This window comes from Gasterosteus aculeatus, chromosome 7, assembly GCF_964276395.1.
Source record: "Gasterosteus aculeatus chromosome 7, fGasAcu3.hap1.1, whole genome shotgun sequence".
NCBI classification, from domain to species: Eukaryota; Metazoa; Chordata; class Actinopteri; order Perciformes; family Gasterosteidae; genus Gasterosteus; species Gasterosteus aculeatus.
This window is the reverse complement of record NC_135694.1, coordinates 10,019,908-10,040,788: the sequence shown is the minus strand read 5'-3', so window position 1 is coordinate 10,040,788 and position 20,881 is coordinate 10,019,908.

Below are 20,881 nucleotides of genomic sequence, written 5' to 3'. Positions count from 1 at the left end.
GAGTTACTCCTCAGATAACTAAGAACAAGTGTGTGTCAGTCTGTGTTTCAGGGAACAAATTAAATTACCCTGATTTAACTCCCAGGATGAAACAAGCCCTTCGGGTCTAATGTGTAAGGAAAACAAAAGGACTGCTCGGGGCTGTTAAACTGTCAAACACGGCATCATGGAAGTGGGGGGGGGGGGGCAGGGGCTGGTTAAAGGGTAATAAAGAGTAGGAGAGGCCGTGCAGTTGTGACCCCTGTCAATCTGCTGCCTGTTAGAGAGAGAGATGATTACTGGGAGCGGGTCCCACCGTTAACCTCAGTTGACTTTAATGAACCCGGAGTTATTTACACGGGCTGAGTGGTGCACGTGATTGGGTCGACAGAAATGCTCTCGTTGTTTGCACAGAACATTCTACGGGGTTGTGTGTTTCGTGTGCATGCGAGCAGCCCGGAGAAGAGATGGAGGAGAAGATGACCAGAGTCTTAAATCATGCAGCCCTAGGTTGTCATGGCACAGCGTGTGTGTGTGTGTGTGTGTGTGTGTGTGTGTGTGTGTGTGTGTGTGTGTGTGTGTGTGTGTGTGTGTGCACTTGTTCTCTTGGCAAGTGGAATAAATAGCACTAATGTTTTTCATACGTGTGTCACCTTCAATTGCACAGTCAGCACTTTCACTATGTGACTCGGGCACGATGTAAAAACACATGCACACAAAGTCTTTCACCTTAATTGAGAGGTTTAACAGCGGGGAGATTGAGTCAGTGTAATACATCACAGTCATCCAAGTCTGTTAAAAGTCAACGGATATTAATATCCACACACAACCTTACAGAAATGCCATACTAATCTAATCAAGTGGATCCAACTCAACTGACAATTGTAAGCGATGAAATAATTATGAATCGTCTTAATGGAAATCTAACTGTCACGGTAAAGTACAAAGTTCACTTACCTACATTTCTGGTTGCAGAAAGTTGCCTGGTGGCAATTCAAAATTATAATTTTGAGGTCAAATACATTTTCAGTTTGTTGTTGCCCGGTGTGCCGGTTAAACAATTGCTAAAGTACTGCTTCTATAAAAAAAACATGAATTACTCCCAATTCTCAACATAAATACATACAATTATGACATATTACAGGTAGTAGACATGAATAAACAACAAAGGGTCATCATCTAAAAAATAATTTACATCCTTTTGAAAATATTTTTTTATGTCATGTCCACATTTATTTTGAATTATAGACTTGTGGAAGGATATATTGATAATCATCTGGTTTCTATTTTTTGCTTTTTTCTCTTTGATGTAATAGGCTGGATTTTGATTGATGTGCAGTCACCCTACAGCAGTCTGCAGAGCAATGTATTGAAAAAAGAGGAGATTAAATTATTGTGACAACATCAGTGAGTCTTATCTAAAGTGTTTTATTGGCTGTTTTCTCCTCTTGCTTGAACATCTTGTGATATTGTGATTTATTTTCTACAATAGTTTATCTTCTAAGAAGGACACACATTTTTTGGCATATTTTTCCAAACATTCCCTATTTTTGACTGGTCAACAAATCCAATGAAAAGACAAAAGCCAACAGTGCTTCAGACTACACAACAAAACAGGAGACTTACACGCATCCTCATCTATCAACCAGCCATACTTACTGTCTCGGACATACTGTATTCCATTCCTTCAACATCCTTCCGCTCTCCCAAAATAATCCATTTATAAAAGGTGTTCAGGGAGTGGAAAGAAAAATATGTGTGCCATGAGGTCCCAGCTCTCATGCAATATTGATGGTCTTTTTTCATCGGGTTATTCCCCTGTTCTTGTACATTGAATACAAGTCTTCAGGAGCGGAGCGGGGAGACCTTAGCTCGGTGGCCGAGGGATCTGTGGTACCACACACACACATACGCATACAAACACACTGGCTGTTACATCCTCGCAACGTGCAGACAAAAATGTGCACATTAAATGTATGACTGATCAACACTCAGAATCCAACGGTACAATGAAATATTGGATATTGATATATATATATATATATATATATATATATATATATATATATATATATATATATATATATATATATTATGCACAGAGGCAAGCGCACACACACAGTACTAAGCAGGCTGCATAGGCAGATGCCCCACAGCAAGAGACCAGCGTCATAAATATTCATACATTTCCATGATTGCACGGATGTAAATAAGTCAACAGACGTGAAATTAGCGGCATCTGGTCACTCTGAGAGGAGGAGAGAAAGTGAAGGTGAGAAGGAGGAGAGCAAAAGGTGGAGGAGGAACAAGGATGGAGAAAAAGCAGTTGGTGAAGGAGAGAAGGGAGAAGAAAGAGGAAGGCTAAAAGTGGAGGAGAGGAGGGGGCAGGGTGACAAATAGCCCAGATTATTTCCCATTTCCAGAATAATGACTTTCACTTGATTTTGCGCGCAATTACTTAATGATAAATATCCTGGAGAGCCTTTGCGTTTTTATATTCTTTGGGTAGAGAGGAGCAGCTGTAGTGAGGGCTGAGGAATGAGAAACATCTGTTTTACATGAAGAGAGCTAATGTGTCCTCTGGGCGCCAGAGGATCTCTTATCGCAGTCACATGGAGTCTGCATTAGGAAACTGACATTTTAAACTGCTCCACTTAAAGTTCTGACCCAATGTCTGTAGTCCATAGAGGACCGGAGATGGCCAGACTATCCAAGAAAAATGTGCTGGTGCTCTCTGCCAAAAAAGGATCACCAAATCGAAAAGCAGTTGTCCGTCTTAGGGGTAAAAAAATAAAAGCAGCTTAAACAAAACAAGATTGCCGAGCGAGGCCAGATATAAAACTTTGATGAGCAGCACATCGGGTCGGTCACGTGTGCCTGAAGATGCACCTGGCATTGTTCACAAATAGTCGTCATCCATCGAAATTAAGTCAAAGTGAGGAAATATAAAACTGTATGAAAACCAGTTAAATGTTGTACGCATATGATAGCAGTTTCATTAAATCCTTATTTTTAATATCAACTATGGAAACCTTCAATATATAAAACTAGATCAGACTACGCTATTGTATCAGCACCTTTCAGAAATAGTATCCTACTTTTTGTTAAATATTTCCTGGCTCGTACATTAGATGCAACTAAAAATTCAGCTGACTGTACTGGACACTATGTATTCACGGTTCATATTTTTAATGCATTTGGCTGTGTATTATAATAGATAGTCTGGTTCAAATGCCTATGGGGCTGCAAGGAGCAGATTTATTTGACTCTACTATTTGTTTGTGTGTGTGTGTGTGTGTGTGTGTGTATTTCTTATTTTGAGAAGGGGAAAAAAAATTAAAATATAAATTACCGTCAGAGTATTTGCTGTTATCACAAGAAGATGGCTTTTGCTTTTGCTAAGCTGAGCCGAACTCATCTGTGCAGCCCTGGACAGGCTATGCATGCATAAGTGACTGTATTGCTGATACTGTGCTGGAAGGCACAAAGAGGACTCACACTATCTGGGCCAGGGCACTTATCATCTTTGTTTAGTTTGCCCTCCTTGCTGTTATTTTGAGTTTTTAAAACCTCATGCAGCCCAAAGAAAAGTGGTGCACCTACAGTACATACTTTCTTTAGCTTTCAATTAACATTATTATTTGGCCGTATTAGTAACACTAAGGGAAATCTCAATTTTAAGACATAATTACTATATTATTACTATTATTATTATTATAATTATTATTGCTCCGATTTGGGTAGTAACTCTGTCCAATCTCAGTACTCTGAGTAGTGATTCTATAGATTTCAATCTTCTTTCTATCTTCTGAAGCATTCAGGTAAATACATCCGACAGAAAAGCTTGTCGCTTATCCGGCAATTCACGAACTTCCAGCATGCTGGAATATTCCTTCACGAGCAAAGCTGTTGTAACTTTTGCAGTGCCATAAGTTGGTAGAAAAATGGTTCCCAATTAATCAATGATAACTAATGTCTTATATATTACGTATATGCAGCAATGCATGGTGAAAGAAAGATCTCCCCCCATGGCCTTGTGCTTCTAATATGTTCCAAAGGGGCAGAAGGGTTCGGAATGGTTAGAATGACTTGTGAGGACATTAAACAACCTTGATCTTTATATCAAATGACATGATATTTCTCCCTCACCGATGACATGCCAAAACCCGTCAAATTTTACCTTAAAAGTCTTTAATATTTGGTATTGAGACAACAGACAGCAATAAGACTGAAATTGACTTTGAAGATGCAAGTCATTTGATAAAAGAACACCCGGTTTACCCATGAAAGAGGTGCTCATGGCCGTCCTCATAGCACATTATAGCCCTATAGTGTGAAAGTGGAGGTGTGTGTTTGTGTGTCCAAGGTCTGCAGTGATTGATGTTTCTTCAGAGACCCGGGGGCATTGGGGAGCGCACATATAACCTCTGCAGAGGTGAGTGGACCAGCAGCTCCGCTATGACTGACTGCCTACACTCTAGATGCCTCCTCTGACCTTCGCCTGCATGGAGAAGTGGACCACGTGTGTGTGTGTGTGTGTGTAGTCCCATACGTTTCCTAATGTAATGGCAGTTACACACCAGCACACACACACACATCCCAAAACGTCCATTGGATATTCTTTATCTTCTAAGTAGGCCAAGTGACTGGACAGACCAAAATGCACACTAGTGTGGTGGGAAAGTGGCGACAGCTAGCGAAGGTGCACACACAAGCACGCACTTATAAGGTCGTGGTCCTAAATCTTCATCAACAGTGGCACCTCGCCTGAGGATCAGAGCAGAAAAAGTCACTGATGAATTGCCCCATATTAGAGAGGGAGAGTCTGCAGAAGGGCAGAGGTATGTGTGTGTTCTTGCATCTAATGTGTTTCTGCATCTCTATACAGTATACATTTACAGTGTGTGTGTGTGTGTGTGTGTGTGTGTGTGTGTGTGTGTGTGTGTGTGTGTGTGTGTCCATTCATCTGTATGAGGATGGATATTGGCACTAATCTACCTTCAGAGATTAGCCAATCAGGTCAGCACGTTTTGATGAGCCCACTGAGGCCAGACAAATCACTTTATGAGCATCATCTTCAAACGGTACACAAACACATCGGGTCATTGCTCAGTTGAAGCTTTTTCCTTTTTTGTATTTTGACCTTTAATTACAGTATCCCCCTAATCCGATCAACGTAATGTTTTGAGGCTCCAGAGCCCACTCCCAAAGGTCATGAATCCAACCTGTGCAAAAAATGTGAATCTGCTATGACTTAGTCAGTCTCTTCTGGCGATGGAGCTCCTCACCAGGGACTGCATGCACACTGCAGAGGTTCCTAGTATATTCCTCAATAGTTAAAACCTTGAGGAAGCTAGCAGTAAAATGCTTGTCAATAGTGATGCGTTCATGTACGGATTAGATTATTATGATGGGGAAGCGTTTAATCAACGGTGGTTGATGGTAAGTTCTAAACGATCATTTCGAAGTAAACTACAGCAACGTTATAAAAATGATCATTTAATTCATTAACATAACACCCTGTTCACTTGTATCCACATGTACAGTATGTGTCACTGTGTTTTATAGTGGTACACAATCATTTATGAGTTCATTTGAGTGAAAATCCAAATGATTTTATATCATTTAAATATATTAATGTATAAAAAGACAAAGAGTCTCAGAACAGACCAGACCTATTGAACACTGAAAGCCGCTACTATTGTAGATTCTGTTTTGGCTGTAATTGATCGCAGTAATTAGGCATTTTCAGATGTGCTTCACTTGGTTAAATGTCTTTGTTTGTTTGGCCATGTGAGAACAAACAAACAAACAATGTAGTGTGAGTGAATCGTTGAAAAAAACATTTCCTCCTGGATTTTTTTGGTCTACTCCAAAACCAGCAAAATAAGAGATGATTTGTGTTGCTTTTTTTTCCTAAACACAGACGCTGTCCCGTACTGTCATCTTTCTACTGCTTGCAGGTCTGTGCTTTTCACTGCCTCATCGCTTGCTGTTATTGGCAGTTAGATATGGATTGCTTTGATTGATATGTTTTCATGAGGGCAGAACAGTGTTCCTTTGCCTTTCTCCTCTGAACTCATGTTGTTCCTGGGAGGCGTCCCCCTCGGCTCTGGACGAGAGCTCGTGAGCCGTGACAAATGACTTCACGACGGATTAACTAGTTAAAATAATTGATCAAGTCTTTGACCTCTCATTACAGCCAGCGCACACGCAGAGGCAAAGCGCCTTGGAGCCGAGGAGAGGTTTCGGGGTTGGAAGTTATTTTTGACGTTGAAAACAGACGCAAAAGAAAACTCTCCCCTAAGACCGGAGGAAAAGGATGAGATGGAGAAGTCATCAGATGCGGTTTGAGAAGAAAAAGCAGGAGGGTAAAACCTCAGACTATCGAGCCAACAGAATGAGCGGTAGATTGTAATGCAGCGGAAGAGTTTTGACTCAATCGATGACCTTAAAGATGACACGAATTTCTACAAATGGAGAACTCTTATGATTGACAAAAACACATGGCTTAAGAAAATGGCTCATGTCTATTGTCTATTGATCATCGCTTTTTGTTCACCCAGTTGTCCTTCGGGAGGTTATCTTCCATTGGTTTCCACACCAAAGTTTTGGGGAATCTGAGGTCAAAAAGGACAGTTGGTGTGAGATGCAGACGGGAAAACCCCCAAGATACATTTCTAGTGGCCTGTGCAGAAATGAGAATGACTTGATTATTTTCAGCTTGTCTGTGACTTCCATTCCTTTCATTTTCATCGACAGAACAAGAGGTATAGATGGTACAGCCCCCCTAAAACGTTATCCAGCCCCCCAAAATAATGATAACAATAATAATGAGTGGATGCCTCAGAGTCTCAGTCCTGTGCATGACGCAATTCACCATTGGTGAAAATGTGTAGCCTACCAGTAGGACAATGGAATATTCCCAATGACAAGGGAATGTGTCATCTGTCTATTTCAATTTGACTATGGGTCAAGAAAGAGAAGGAATTTGCAGACTTTTTCACAGAGGCATTAATCAACATTGAGGGAAAAACAAAACTTAGATCCTGTTTCTTGTTTAAGTGTGTAGAAGAGCATCCTTGGGATGGGACATAAAGACATAAACCTCCACAAGTGTTGAGTTAACACTGACAGAAAGACCCAATCTCAATGTCCCCCCCTAAACCCTGACCCCTCAGGGACCCAACTGTCGTCCCCTGGTAAATGGTTTCTGTGTGTGAGGACTTGGAATGGTGTAAAAATGAATGGGACAGCACTTTGCTACCATATGTCGCTATGACGACATAGAAAAATCTGATTTACAATTGAGGGTATTAAGTTAATATCTTTTACTTTCAGATTGAACATCTTCCAGACTCTTTCCTCGTAAGATAAGTGTAACGTCTCGATAGCCGTGTGTGTGTGTGTGTGTGTGTGTGTGTGTGTGTCTTTCCCCTGATTGCACTCTATCTACTCACCTGCTTCATCCACCCACCTGCATCCAATTATTATAAAAAGCCATCACCAATGGAGCCCCGATACCACGAGTCATTTAAAATGTGACGCTGTCACATTTACACCAACACTCCTTAAAATACTAGTTAAAACACAAAGAAACTTTGAGTTCTGCTCAACCAACAGAAAGCAGGCAGAGGCCCGAAAAACCGGTGGAGGGCCACCTCCACCACCTCTGACAGAGGCGGAGGAAATGGCCCTCAGCCAAAACAGTGGTCGCCCGGTGGCTGAAGGAAACCCTGGGGAAAGCTCCAGGACACAAGTGCCTACATCAGATGCAAGTATACACTTCTTAACTACCATCAAAAAAATAAAACTAACATATACACTATAATTCAAAAGTTTGGGGTCACCCAGTCAATTTTGTGCTTTCCATGAAAACTCACACTTTTATTTATCAAATGAGTTGGAAAAATGAATAGAAAGAAAAGACATTGAAAAGATTAGAAATTATTCTTATTTGAAATATTATTTTTGTTGGAATGCATTAGATGCATTCCAAGTATTGTTCTTCGAATCTTTATTTCTTCAACTTCTTCTATTTCTTCCGCGCCCCCTTTCAACTCCTTCACATTTTCAGCTATTAAAATCCTTCAAATATTAAAATGTTCAGCTCCTTTCTGGCTTGAGGGCTATGACTTTTCAGCTTTCTACCTCTTATGCTTGAATTTATATAAATCAATAATCATTAATATTTTAACATGGTTTTCAAATGGAGTTTGCTTTCAAATCCTCCTAAACTTCTTCAACTTTCAGATTTATTAGCTTTGCAAATATTTCAGCTACAGACACCATTTAAACTTTTAAATGTTGACACAAGTCTTAACTATTTTATGAAAAAAACTGCTTCTTGATATCTATTGTACTTTTTTCATAATCACTGATTAAGTTTCACTAGTTTTTCGCTCCGTTTCTGACTTTTACATGAGTGTGTATTGCGTCTGCTAGAGGCGGGGCCTCGCAGGCTAGAGTGTGGGGCATCGCAGAAATCTGGTTTAAAAAGTATGGAACTTCTGTCCTTGCAGCCAAAGTATACACTCTAGAGGCTTCATTTCTTCAGATTAATGAGGGTATGGTTGTGCTGATTGGATTAATGTGTTCATGGAATCCCAGAGTTTTTTAGTTTTGGCGCAAGGAGTGTTTGAGTGACACAACCTCTGCCAAAAGCCCCATAGGCTCCAATACAAATCTGCCGACATATTTCTCACAAAAATCCACAAGGTACACGTTCTGTCAACGGCCATAGGAGCCGTATTTATTACCGGACAGACATAAAAAGCACATCCACGCGTTCGGTAGAGTCTTGGGTCTCATACAAACGCCGTATTTTTTAGATAGCTGTTATAGTTTTGCGCTGGTTCTCATTTGTGTGAGGTGTGGATTCTGTGTAACTTGCTGCCATGTCTCTGCATTTTGCAGCCGTTAATGAGCACAGGTGCGGCGTTGTCGTGGTTACGAGCACTCACATGCTGCAGGATCTGTCTGTGGCTCACAGCTGCTCGCTCCTATGACCTGATTAGTGGAGTCACATGACGCAGCTATGCTTTCTGTCAACAGACCAATATGATAAAGACACTCGCCCCCCCTCCCCCCTCCCCCCTGACCTCTACTTACTGTTAATCACTCTCAGTCAGTCAGTCAGTCTAATTCTCCTCCCCTCTCCCTCTCTTCCTCACCACCATTCCCTTCCTCACCCTCTCACCCTCCCTCCCTCTATCTACACCCCCCCACCCCACCCAATGCAATAGGTGCGCCGTTGCCGTGGTTACTCGTAAACACGCTGCAGTATCTCTGTGTGTGACTCACAGCTGCTCCAATGACGTGATTAGTGGAGTCACATGACGCAGCTATGCTTTCTGTCAACAGACCAATATGATAAAGACACTCGCCCCCCCTCCCCCCTCCCCCCTCCACCCTGACCTCTTCTCACTGTTAATCACTCAGTCAGTCAGTATGTCTATTTCTCCTCCTCTCCCTCTATCTCTTCCTCACCACCCCTCCCTTCCTCACCCTCTCACCCTCCCTCCCTCTATCTACACCCCCCCAACCCACCCAATCCAATAATTTCAAAATAAAAGCCACATGGAGGGAATTTTTACTGTAATGTTTGTGATGAGGCCTATTAATTAAAAACTTCTTAGTTTGAATAACAAACATTCTGTCTCCCACTACGAATATTACTCGTACTTCTAGTACTACAACTGATACTTCTACTACCATACTACTAGTATTTCTACTGCTATTAATACTACAACTACTACTAATGTTATTACAAATACGACTATGGCTAATAGTATTACAGCTGTTTCTACTGCTATTGATACTAAACCTACTATTACTGCTAGTACTACTAATACCACAATTATAACTAATACTACTACTAATATTACTACAAACAATTTTAAACAAATTTAAGCTCCTGCAACTTCTGTTTTTAGAAAATCTATTGAAATTCAGCTTCCCCACTTCCTGTATTTTCAGCAGTTCTTTAAAATAATTTCAGCTATTCTTATGCCTCTATCAACAGCAATTTTTCAATATTCATTTCTGTATTTTTTTGCAATATTTCAAATTTATTTCAGCTGTTTTCATTTCTGCTTTTTCAGCAAATCTATTGAAATTCCTTTCAGCTTCTCCCATTTCTGTATTTTCAGCAATTTCAAATTCATTTCAGCTTTTCTAATATCTATAATTTCAGCAAATGTATTCAAATTCCCTTCAACTTTCTGTATTTTCAGCTATTTTAAAAAGTTCATTTCAGCTTTCAGCTTTTTGCATTCCAACGCATTTTCAGCAGGAAATGCATTTTCTAGTTGTTCTTCAAACTTTGCTTTCGTCAAAGAATGCTCCATTTGCAGCAATTACAGCATTGCAGACCTTTGGCATTCTAGCTGTTAATAAGATTTGTTGAGGTAATCTGTGGAATTGTAGACAATTAGCAAACACAATGTACCATTAGAAGACTGGAGTGATAGTTGCTGGAAATGGGCCTCTATACACCGATGTAGATATTTCATTAAAAACCAGATGTTTCCACCTAGAATAGTCATTTACCACATTAACAATGTATAGAGTGTATTTCTGATTCGTTTAATGTTATCTTCATTGAAAAAAACAGTGCTTTGCTTTGAAAAATAAGGCCATTTCTAAGTGACCCAACTGAATCGATCTGTGCTCCGCAAATCGGCATTCCGGACGACGTATATCGATTACAAATTGATTGAAATGGTACATAATCGATTGTATCGATACTTGGAAACTGCACATTGGATTTAGGCACAAAAACGGTATGGATGTGTGTTTGTTTGTTTTATTTTAGCACTTTAGACACGTTAAACATTACTCGATTCAGTCTGCCTGTCTCTGACGTCATCAGTACGCAGCCGTGCAAAACTCGGAACAACAACAAAACACAGCGTGGAGGAGACGACTGCGAGCGAGACATTTACAAACCATCTTATCGATCCAGCGTGTGGAAACATTTTGGCTTTTGCAAACACGGAGGTGTTCTAAATAAGTCGGGCGCTGTTTGTAGAATATGTAGAAGCCAAATAAAAAAACACGGAAACACAACGAATCTTTCCGGCCATCTACTAAGGCGCCATGGGATTAAACAACGCCGACAGTCAGGCACCTCTAGCAGCGTTACCGCTGCAGCAGCAGCAGGTAACTCCAGCTCTGCAGACACCTCAGGCCTCGCCAGCACCAAACTCAACATCACGTAACAATTGCCAAGTTTATCTGTAAAGACATGCGACCCTACAATGTGGTTGGAAATCCGGGGTTCTGTGAATTGATCCAAACATTGTGTAATTATTGTGTAATGTTTACATTGAAAATGGTTGCACTTTATTCAAATAAAAGGTTAATACATTTGCCATCAATTGTTGTTTGCTTGTTTATAATATCCATAATTAATTTAAACCTGATTTCCTTACAAGAAACAACAGGGATCTCAGAAACGTTGCCTGCACTGTCCAGTAAAGTTACTGAATCGATTTCAAGTCACTGAATCGAATCGAATCGTTCTAAATTAACCCAGATCGTCCATGAATCAAATCAGCAACCTTGAATCGCGATTCGAATCGAATCGTTGTTAAAATGAATCGTTACACCCCTAATATATATATAGCCTACTTTTTAATTAATCTATATCCACCCACCCAACAGTTGTGGATGGTGTCATCTGCACAGTTGTAAACCCTGCAGACACTCAGATCTTGCCTCAGATGGTAGTTAAAAGTATTCAGAAACAGTATCTTTTCCTGCATCACAGGAGCATGATGACGATGAGGAGGAAACGCTGTCTGCTGCCACAGGGAGAGATCCGGAGGCGCCTACTGAAGTGTGTCTTGATATTATCTGCTGGCAGTGCTCTGCCCATTCACATTCTAGAGTGGAATTTGGAGTTTGACATGTAGACTGAAGTGATGAGCATAGATAATGGCTAACCAGCACATTCTTGTCCTTGAACAGAACATGGTTGGGCATCACCAACCCACAGCACAGCTTCTAACAGTGATCAATACCATGTTAAATCTGTATGTGGATTAAATGTCGTCCATATGTTTCCTAGTTACCAGTAAAGCGGTAGCGTTCTAACAGAAATTCCTCTGGAAATGATAAAACGTCTAATTTGGGTCGGAAGACTCTCTCGCGACGTAAAGCATTTCAAATCACGACGGCTTCGATGTCAATTGGATTTGGTAGGAACGGGCAATCCATGTCTACCAGCTTTCTTCATGTGGGAGGAGACGGTAGAAACTCTGGGTTTCTTATAGTAAACCTGCCAGCAACCAGGTTATGTTCACAGAGTCTGTTACCATGGTGATTGACTCAGAGTTTCAGTTACCTCTCTATCTGGAACGGATAACTCAGAGTTTCCCTGATCTCAGGGTTAACTTACTCTGAGTTTTCACATAACCCACTTTCTGGAAAACCCCCTGGTCTCCAGTGTCAGTCGCTGCGTTTGAGTCCTCACCCAGCCGTGAACCGTGACATTGAGAGGCTTAAATAATGTTTTACTGTTTTCGTAAAGTGACAATATTAAATATTGGATCATGAAATTAGTACATATACACTGGTTTTATGTGAGTTTTTTTCCATCTTTAATCATAATGTATACATTTTTAATATGACAGTCGGAACACACATGTGTCGTCCTCTTTGTTGTTGTACCATATTTGACATCTTCATGCTTTGGCTCGTTATATAGTTTTTAACATCACATTGCAATGACTTGTGGGTAAATCTTTAGAGCAAAGTCAGCATCCGATGCTGACTTACGGAAAGGGTTGAAAATGTCTGCCTGATGGCCTCAAGCAGGAGCTACCAGGCTAGCTAAATGTGTGAGTCCGTAAGGGTGGAGATTGGAATCGCCCCAATAATTCAAATTACCCAAAATGCAACTCACCCGCCACCAGTTGAGTTATGGCTGTGGTATACTGGTGCTACAGTGTCTAAAGTACCCTGGAGCCACTGATCTGACGTAGAGAAGAAGGACACGTCTGGTAACTCTTTTTTAACTCCATCCCACATTTTACTCCAAAATATCTGTAATTATGTCTAATTGGTAATGTTTTGTTCATACTTTAGTTAGTTATTTCTCACTCGACAGCTAAATAAAAGATGCTCCGACTAAAACATTTGTGAATTTGTGGTGTTTAAAAGCCCGTCCAATCATTTAATTTAGAACTACTAATTCTAGCTTTAACATTGAAAGACAGAATCATTTTAAGATACATGGTTAAATGTCAAAAAAGATGATTAATATGTATTGAATACTTAATGGTCAAACTAATTGTTTCTCAAAGCCGTACACATACATGTTGGACATATATTAATCATTGTCTTACTTTCTCGTCAACATGGTCTGTCTTAAATGAGTGTTTGCCATCAAAAATGTATCCACATTCAATGTGAGGGATAAATGTTCTTTTCTACATATGAAAAGGGGATATGAATTGATTCAGGTTCAGTTAATTGAACTTGTTAATGCATTACGCCTGATGACTTAAGTCCAAGCCCCATTTTCCTCCCTATTCCTAAAGTCCAAAGCACTCAAGAGGTGTAGTCAAATATATAAAGACAAGATTTCTTCATTACTAAACTTTCAAATTACTTCAAATGATACTTTTTTTTTTTTAAATGTCAATATTGAAAACCATTTTGCCAAAGGTTTCTCTTGTACAGTACATGTGGATGCAAAAGTGCTTCACATGTTGAGGTCGGTTTGCAATTCTAAGAAGATACAGTACATGGCATTGAGTGGAACTGTGTGTTTGTGTGTGTGTGTGTGTTTGTGTGTGTGTGTGACAATAATGTAATCTTGGAACGGTTTGTAAAATGATGGATTGCCCCCATACAAAAACACATGTGTATACACATGCACAGTCCCTACCTGCCGTGTTTTAATAACATACAATCACAGCAGTGCATGATTAATATTGGATTCAGAGAACTACTCCATTTCATACCTCTGCATCCTTCTTCCTCTCCTCTCTATTTCATTATCTCCCCACGGGGTACTTTTTTGCACAATCCGCCTGTTTTCCCCTCCATTCCCTCTTCACTTTGTCCTCCCACACGCTCCCCCCAAACCCGTGTGCAAAAATGGACTACCTGCCTTTTTGAATTATTTATCATGTTTATTTGACCTCAAATAGATAAATTTGGAGGGCAGGAGTAACGGAGTGGAAAGAAATGGTTGGAATAGAGGATGCGCACACACACACGCACACACACACACACGCATTCACGGTCCTATTAAACTAAGTGCAAAATAAACACAGCTCTTTTGTCAAAGTATTTGTGCCTCCGTCCTCCTTCTGGCCTGAGTGGTCCATGCAGGCGGAGAGGGAGGATAATCGCACAATGAAGAGGAGATGATGGCAGCAGGTTAGCCTGCAGGCAAAGTGAACGACTGACAGCTCAAAGGTTACTTCAGTCCGGGGGTTTGATGACTGAAGCGAAGAAATATAACCACCTACGGTTGGCTTTGATGCATCAGGATTTTAGAACACTAATTAAAGCTGCAAAATTTAGAATTTGGAGCATGTCTGAGATTTAGGGATTGCCTCCCTCCTCGGTAAATTCCCACGTCCTTCAAACTCTGACACCTTGAACTATGCAATGCAGACCATCTATTACATACTGATAGCAATTCGTGGGGTTTGAATAACGTTTCAGGGAACATATTTGTTTTAAGACTTTTGCAGTACTGGTAAAAAGACAACTAAAAGTCATGGTGACTGCGCTGCATGTTTATCTGTGCTATAAAACATGAATCCAGACCGAGCGCATCGCCGAGCAAATGAAGCTGTGCAGTAAATGCTTCTGTTTACATTCAGCTGACATCAGCAGTAAAGCATATGAGAGGATCCGTCCTGCCCCTGAGAGAAAGGTCAGAGTTCGGCGACAGGGTCAAAGAGCTGATCTCTGACGGCAGGGATGATGAAACACTACAGCATGCCGCTGATCGCCGCTACCGCCACCGCCACCACCACCTTCCTTTTCTTTGAACACACAACAGCCACGGCTTCTCACAGATGACTTCAAGTCCCTGCTGCAGAGGAGGAATTATCACTAACAGCCGTCATAAATAAACTAAGGAGACTCGGAGGGGAATATGTGCAGGAAGGTCACAAAATGAGGACAAGCAGCTTTAATGTTGCAGCAGAAACGCCACAATCTTTATTGGTCTTTGTGGGGGGGCATGCTACCATCTCAGCCCTCCGTATTCAGCCTGCAACAGGTGTGAGCTCAGTGCTAATCTGCCACTTCAAGCCTCCTTGAAACCCTTCCCTGCGTGCCTTTACAGTGCGTCTTCACTTTCTGCCAGTCAAACTTTGCTCAAGTAATTTCACTTCAAAGATACCGAGGGCCGTGACCAATTCTCCTTGCTTGCCTCGGATTTCCCTTCTCGACGATAGTAATTACACACGGATTTAATTAATGTGGGAACAGGAAGGGAGGAGAGGGGAGGTCTTTGAACTGTATGTTTTGCAGAGACAGAACAAGATGGGAAAAAAGAGAGACTTAGAAGTACGAGATTAGTGAGCGGAGGAAGATTTGAGTTATTTTAGATCGCAAATGTGTGCCAGAGCTTAGGCCCCTAAAAAGTCTCTGGTGGATCCGTAATATGTCAGTCTTTATTCTGCCGGCTCCTTTTCCATCCGTCCCTTCTGTCTAATCTGTCTCTTCTTAGAAGTCGAATGTGCCCATTTCTCCGTCTCACTCGCCTTTGTTGGCCTTTTGCTCTTCCTCCAAAGCCCCTCCAGGATGTTAGCTACCCTCTCTGTTCACTTTCCTCTTCCGCATTTCCTTTTTTTTTTTTCTTCCTCCTGGGCTGCGGAAGAGAGGTGTGTGGGGGAGGAGTGGGGAGGAGGGGGGGGAGACAGCCCAAGACAACTCCTCGGCGCTGACTCAGCATCGGCCGCCTCTGGAGAATAATAAAATGACGGGATAATTCAGCACAGACGAAGGCCTAATGAGGGATGGAGATGCGGATGAGCGAGAGAGAGGTGAGAGAGCGTTGGAAGTGAGGACGAGAGGGTAAAGGGGGGGGAGGTTGGAGGGGTCGCAGGTGGTCTCTCATCTCTCATTCCTGGGGGAGACCACACCATAAAAAGAGATGATGAAGGTGTAACAGGTCCTTCATTTGCGTATAGGTCTTAAAGAGCAGGTGTATTCATTGCAGAGGCAACGTCCCCTCCGACAATCTGGAGCAGCCGAGGTCTTCATGCCTCGCAAAAGTCCAAATGCTAAATGTTTTGCTAATATTCATCAAGTCTATAACGCATTCAAAAAGAGTGAAACTTTTCTCTCCCTTTTTGTATTAAATTAGCAGTTTTATAATCAATACTTATATCTGCGTAAATGTGCATTTCTACTATGTGTTGGCACTTCTGTATTCTGGTTTTTATCTTTCTCTCTTGAACCGTGATATCTGACTGAAATTAATTACAAACCATGTTTTTAAAGTAGTCCCTACAGGCCGATGAGAAAAATACATTCTCATCCATTTTTCCAAGTCTGAGACGTGAATTGTTTTCCTCTCTGTGTGTTTATGAACGACGGATAAAAAAGTTTGCCAGGATAATCTTCTGAAGCGCTTGAATTATTTATGCCTTCTTTCAGGTGAGTCAGCAAGACCGATAGATGAGAACTCCTCTGAAAGGAGGCATAAATGATTGACGATGAACCCTGTTTAGGACACGCGGCCTTGGGGTCTTGTGGCCAAAATTAGGATTACCAAAAAGATCCCAGCAAACCTTTTCAGCTGAACTTTAGTCTAAACAGGACTGCCACGGCTTCCTTAGTTATCGATGGGAATGGGTGCAAGTCACTTATTCACCATCAAGAATGAACTTTAAACCTCAACTATTGGGCCCAGATGGACTAGAAGGCATAAATATGCTTGAAATTCTGCGCTGAAAAGATCCCCTATGAAACATTGACAAAACGCCCACGTCGGTGCTTTTATGTGAAGCAAATTAATGTCTGCCATCTGTTAGCAGCATATTTGTTAGTAATGTCTGTGCAAGTAAAAGTGAAAACACTGCAAGTTACTTCAAATTGGATTGTGGCTGAAGAAATGACACACACACACACACACACACACACACACTCACTCACGCAGACACACACACCAACCCACAAAAATAGCTAGAAATTCGTAGTTGTGAATGACACTATTCAAAGTATGTAGATAAAGAGAATGATAAAACAACAGGTGATGCTTTGTCTTTAATCCATTTCTCTCTCTAATATGCACACACACACACACACACACACACTGCATCTGATGCCAACAGCAAGGTGTGCAAAGTTGAAAGGAGAGAAGAGGAGGCAGAGATGTTGATCAATAAAAGTAATTGTGTCCAATGACAGACATGACTGGCAGCCTCACGATCAACAGTGTCGTCACTTAGCATATTCTGCTAACACACACACACACACACACACACACAAAGAGAGGCTGCGACAACAGAGAGACAAAGAGGCTCCTACAGTATAATGAAAGATGTGACAAAGATTAATTCAGCTGATGCATATTTGAAATGAAACCTCACATGCGCCTCCACCACACATACACACACACACACACACACACACACACACACAGATGCAGCCGATGTTACAATCACAGCAAAGTCGATGAGACGTCCAAACTAACGACCACCCCAGGAGAAGAAGGAGTGCTTATGTTGAGAACGGCGTGAGGAGGCCGTACTCAGCCAAAGACCTTCCCCGTGTTCCCCTCTTCTCTCCCGAGTCCGGAGGCGTGAAACCTGAGGCTGCAAGAATTCTCTTCCTTTCCGGCGAGCCCACAAAGTCAACAGTATCGACTATATGCTGTCAAAATCAATGAGCGCGAAAAATCATTTTGGCATCCCTGCCCCAGGTTGGAGCCAAACATATGGGGCCCTTATTTGTGCGAGGCATTCATACCTTGCGCAATGAAGGAGATTAGCTTGATCTCAACACACACAATGGAGGAAAATGTATTAAATCACAGCTGCAACTCAGGCACAACATTGTCTGAGGCCCCCGGGTTTCCAACCAGCTGATCTTTGATAGAACCTGGAGCTGCTGCCATAACTCCTGTCCAAAAAGGTTTCATCATCGGACGCCTAGATGGTCCGTTCTGCCAATGACGGCCCTTTACAATCAGTGCAATTACTGCGTCATCAACAAGACCTTCAGGTCACATTTTTGCCTTCTAAATAAAGGCCAAAGGGTTCGTCTACGACACACTAGGGGACTTGGCTCCGCTGTTGGAAAGCTGTTCGTGTCTCGTTGCCACCATGAGGTCAACCAGCAGAGAGGGTTCCAAAAAGTCTCTGTACCCAGCCAAGGAGTAGCACCATCCATAACCCCCCCACGAAAAATGGAAATGTGAGCTTTACTTAAGAGGCAATTATTGAGGCAAAAGCAAGGTGAACCCTTTCCCCTTGTTTGTAGTCTTTATGCTAAGCTATAGGCTAACTGTCTGCTGCACCCGCGGTATCGATTTTGTCATTTATGTCTCAAAAGAAATGAAAAGAATGAGGTTTCGTATCAACACAAGCGTCCGTGTTTCCTTTTAATGTGGAATCGTAGCACGTCGATGGTGTGACTCCGATGACTCTCTGAACTACGACCAGAGGAAACACTGCAGCCACGGCCTGTAGAGAGACATCAGGACGTCACGTGATGGGAGCTCCTGGAGAATACATAGTGGCTAATAAAACCGCAGCTGCGCAAGCGGTCACACGGTCAAAAGGGTGCGTTGGTCGTGGATTTCTTCATCAGACGAGGAGCTCTCGGCTTAGCGGTGTGAGACGAACAGTCGGCTACGAGCGACGTGTGTGTGAAAAGCCCAGCTGAAGCTGCACAAGGGTAAAAGGTGGGGAGACACCCGGGGACGTGTGACCGGCATGAGAACCATGTCGCTCGTCCTCTGTCTCCCTCCTCCGAACTCTGGATATACATGATTCAATAATGGAGATTAATGCACGCTGGCATGCGTTCAGGTTTAACACACACACACACACAAACACACAAAGGGTACGAGGGTGGGGTGTGAATATTAAACAGCAGAGTGTGTATGGAGCTTTGTCCTGGGCAGGGATGAGAGATGTAGGGGATGTGCTGCACTGACCAGTCATCAGAAAATAACAGGGATTAGAGGGTTTGTGTCTCACACGCGCACACACACAGATTGTGTGTGAACTCCATCAGGTAAGTGAGGCGTTAAGACGTTAAAACATCCAGCTTTCCTTCCTAAACGCTTCTAGGTCGAGGTTCTGGATTTATTATAGCCCCCCCCCTGGAAGACAAACGTCTTCATTTGAGCAGGAAGGAACGAGGATGACGGGTTGAGCCACCAGCGGCTGTGTGTGTCAGGTGAACACATGTCTCCGTTCAGCCCCAGTTTCTCAGTGACAGACAGCCGGTGCTGTGGAGTTACAGCCTGGCCTCATTCACAGACACACATGACTTCGCGCACACACACACACTTTGTCAAGGATGCCTGAGGGCTGAGGTTACAGTGGCCTATTTACGGGGGAGATTTGGACACAATTACTGGCAAGAGACACCGAAGTGGACAAATTTAAAAATACATTTTTATTCGAATCAGAATTGGATGGAAAAAAAATGAAAATGTATACTTTTAAATATATTAGCAATGTTTCTTTTTCATTTGCAGCATGAATAGCTTATCCGAGTCTACACCTCTGTTTATTAGAAAAGGAAAAAAAACGTCAATAATAAAATAAAACGGAAATTGTCCGGCTGGGCCGCTCTGTCATCAAGTCAAGCCGAGTTTATCAAAGTGACGTGAAATAAACAAAGAGTACACTGTTTAGAAACACGCGACTATTGACAAAGTACAACCAGCTCTAATTGTTTGGGGCTTTGGCCTCTTCGGGACAGCAGTAAACTAAACATTTCTTCACTTATCGAGGGGATGAAAAGTGTTTGCAAAGTCGCTCATGCAGCGACATCATGCCGACTCCACTGCCGCCGATCTAATTGCGTGGACGAAGGCCCCTTTGAGGGATCTCCTAGAGTCAACACCTCCCCCGGCCCCCGAAGAGGACAGCATCAAATCTCACGGCAATCCAATGGCTGTGGAGGTGATGAGTTTGCGGTAGAGGAACCCATCGGAAGCGTCTGAATCGGAGTCTGAAAGAGGAACTTACAGGCATTCACATAGTCACTACAGGAGCCACGCTGAGATGAAGTGTCTTAACACGCGGGTGAGCAGGGCCTTAGAGTAAATGATATGTGTGTTTGTAGAAGAAACATCTGCGCCATCATCACATAGCTGATGTGAGACAACGGCTAAATATGTCCAAATGTCATGGAGCGCCTGCAGACAACCACATGGGCCCTTTGCATGTGCACAGCATCAGCATGTTTACCAGTGTGTGATGGAGATTTCATTTTGAAAGGAAACTTATTGGACTACTGTTGTAATGTGCAGATACATTTAAGATTCTCTGAAGAATGACACTTTTGAGTTGTGAAAAGTTTATTTAAGGGTCATCAGTGTTCTGATATTTCGATTTGGATAGTAATGCGAAAGCAGAAACCACATAAATCATTAGTAGGACTCAACCTGCACTCAATTGTTCCATAAGAGATGGACAATATCAATGATCCACCTAAATATGTTGCATTGAATGTCAGCTACTTACGTAACCGTAATGATGCTCGCGTCAGAGTTAGTGCTACGGCGCGGAGACACCGAAGAGTCCAAGGATCATCAGGAGAATGTGACATCTGTCCCTGACCTTTACGAAGAGACACGTAGTGGCAGACTCTTCCCCACTTAAAATAATTAAGATCTGTGTGTTTGTGTGTGGGGGTGGGGGGTTCAGTCTGGACCATCCGCTCAGCCTTCCTAACACAATGT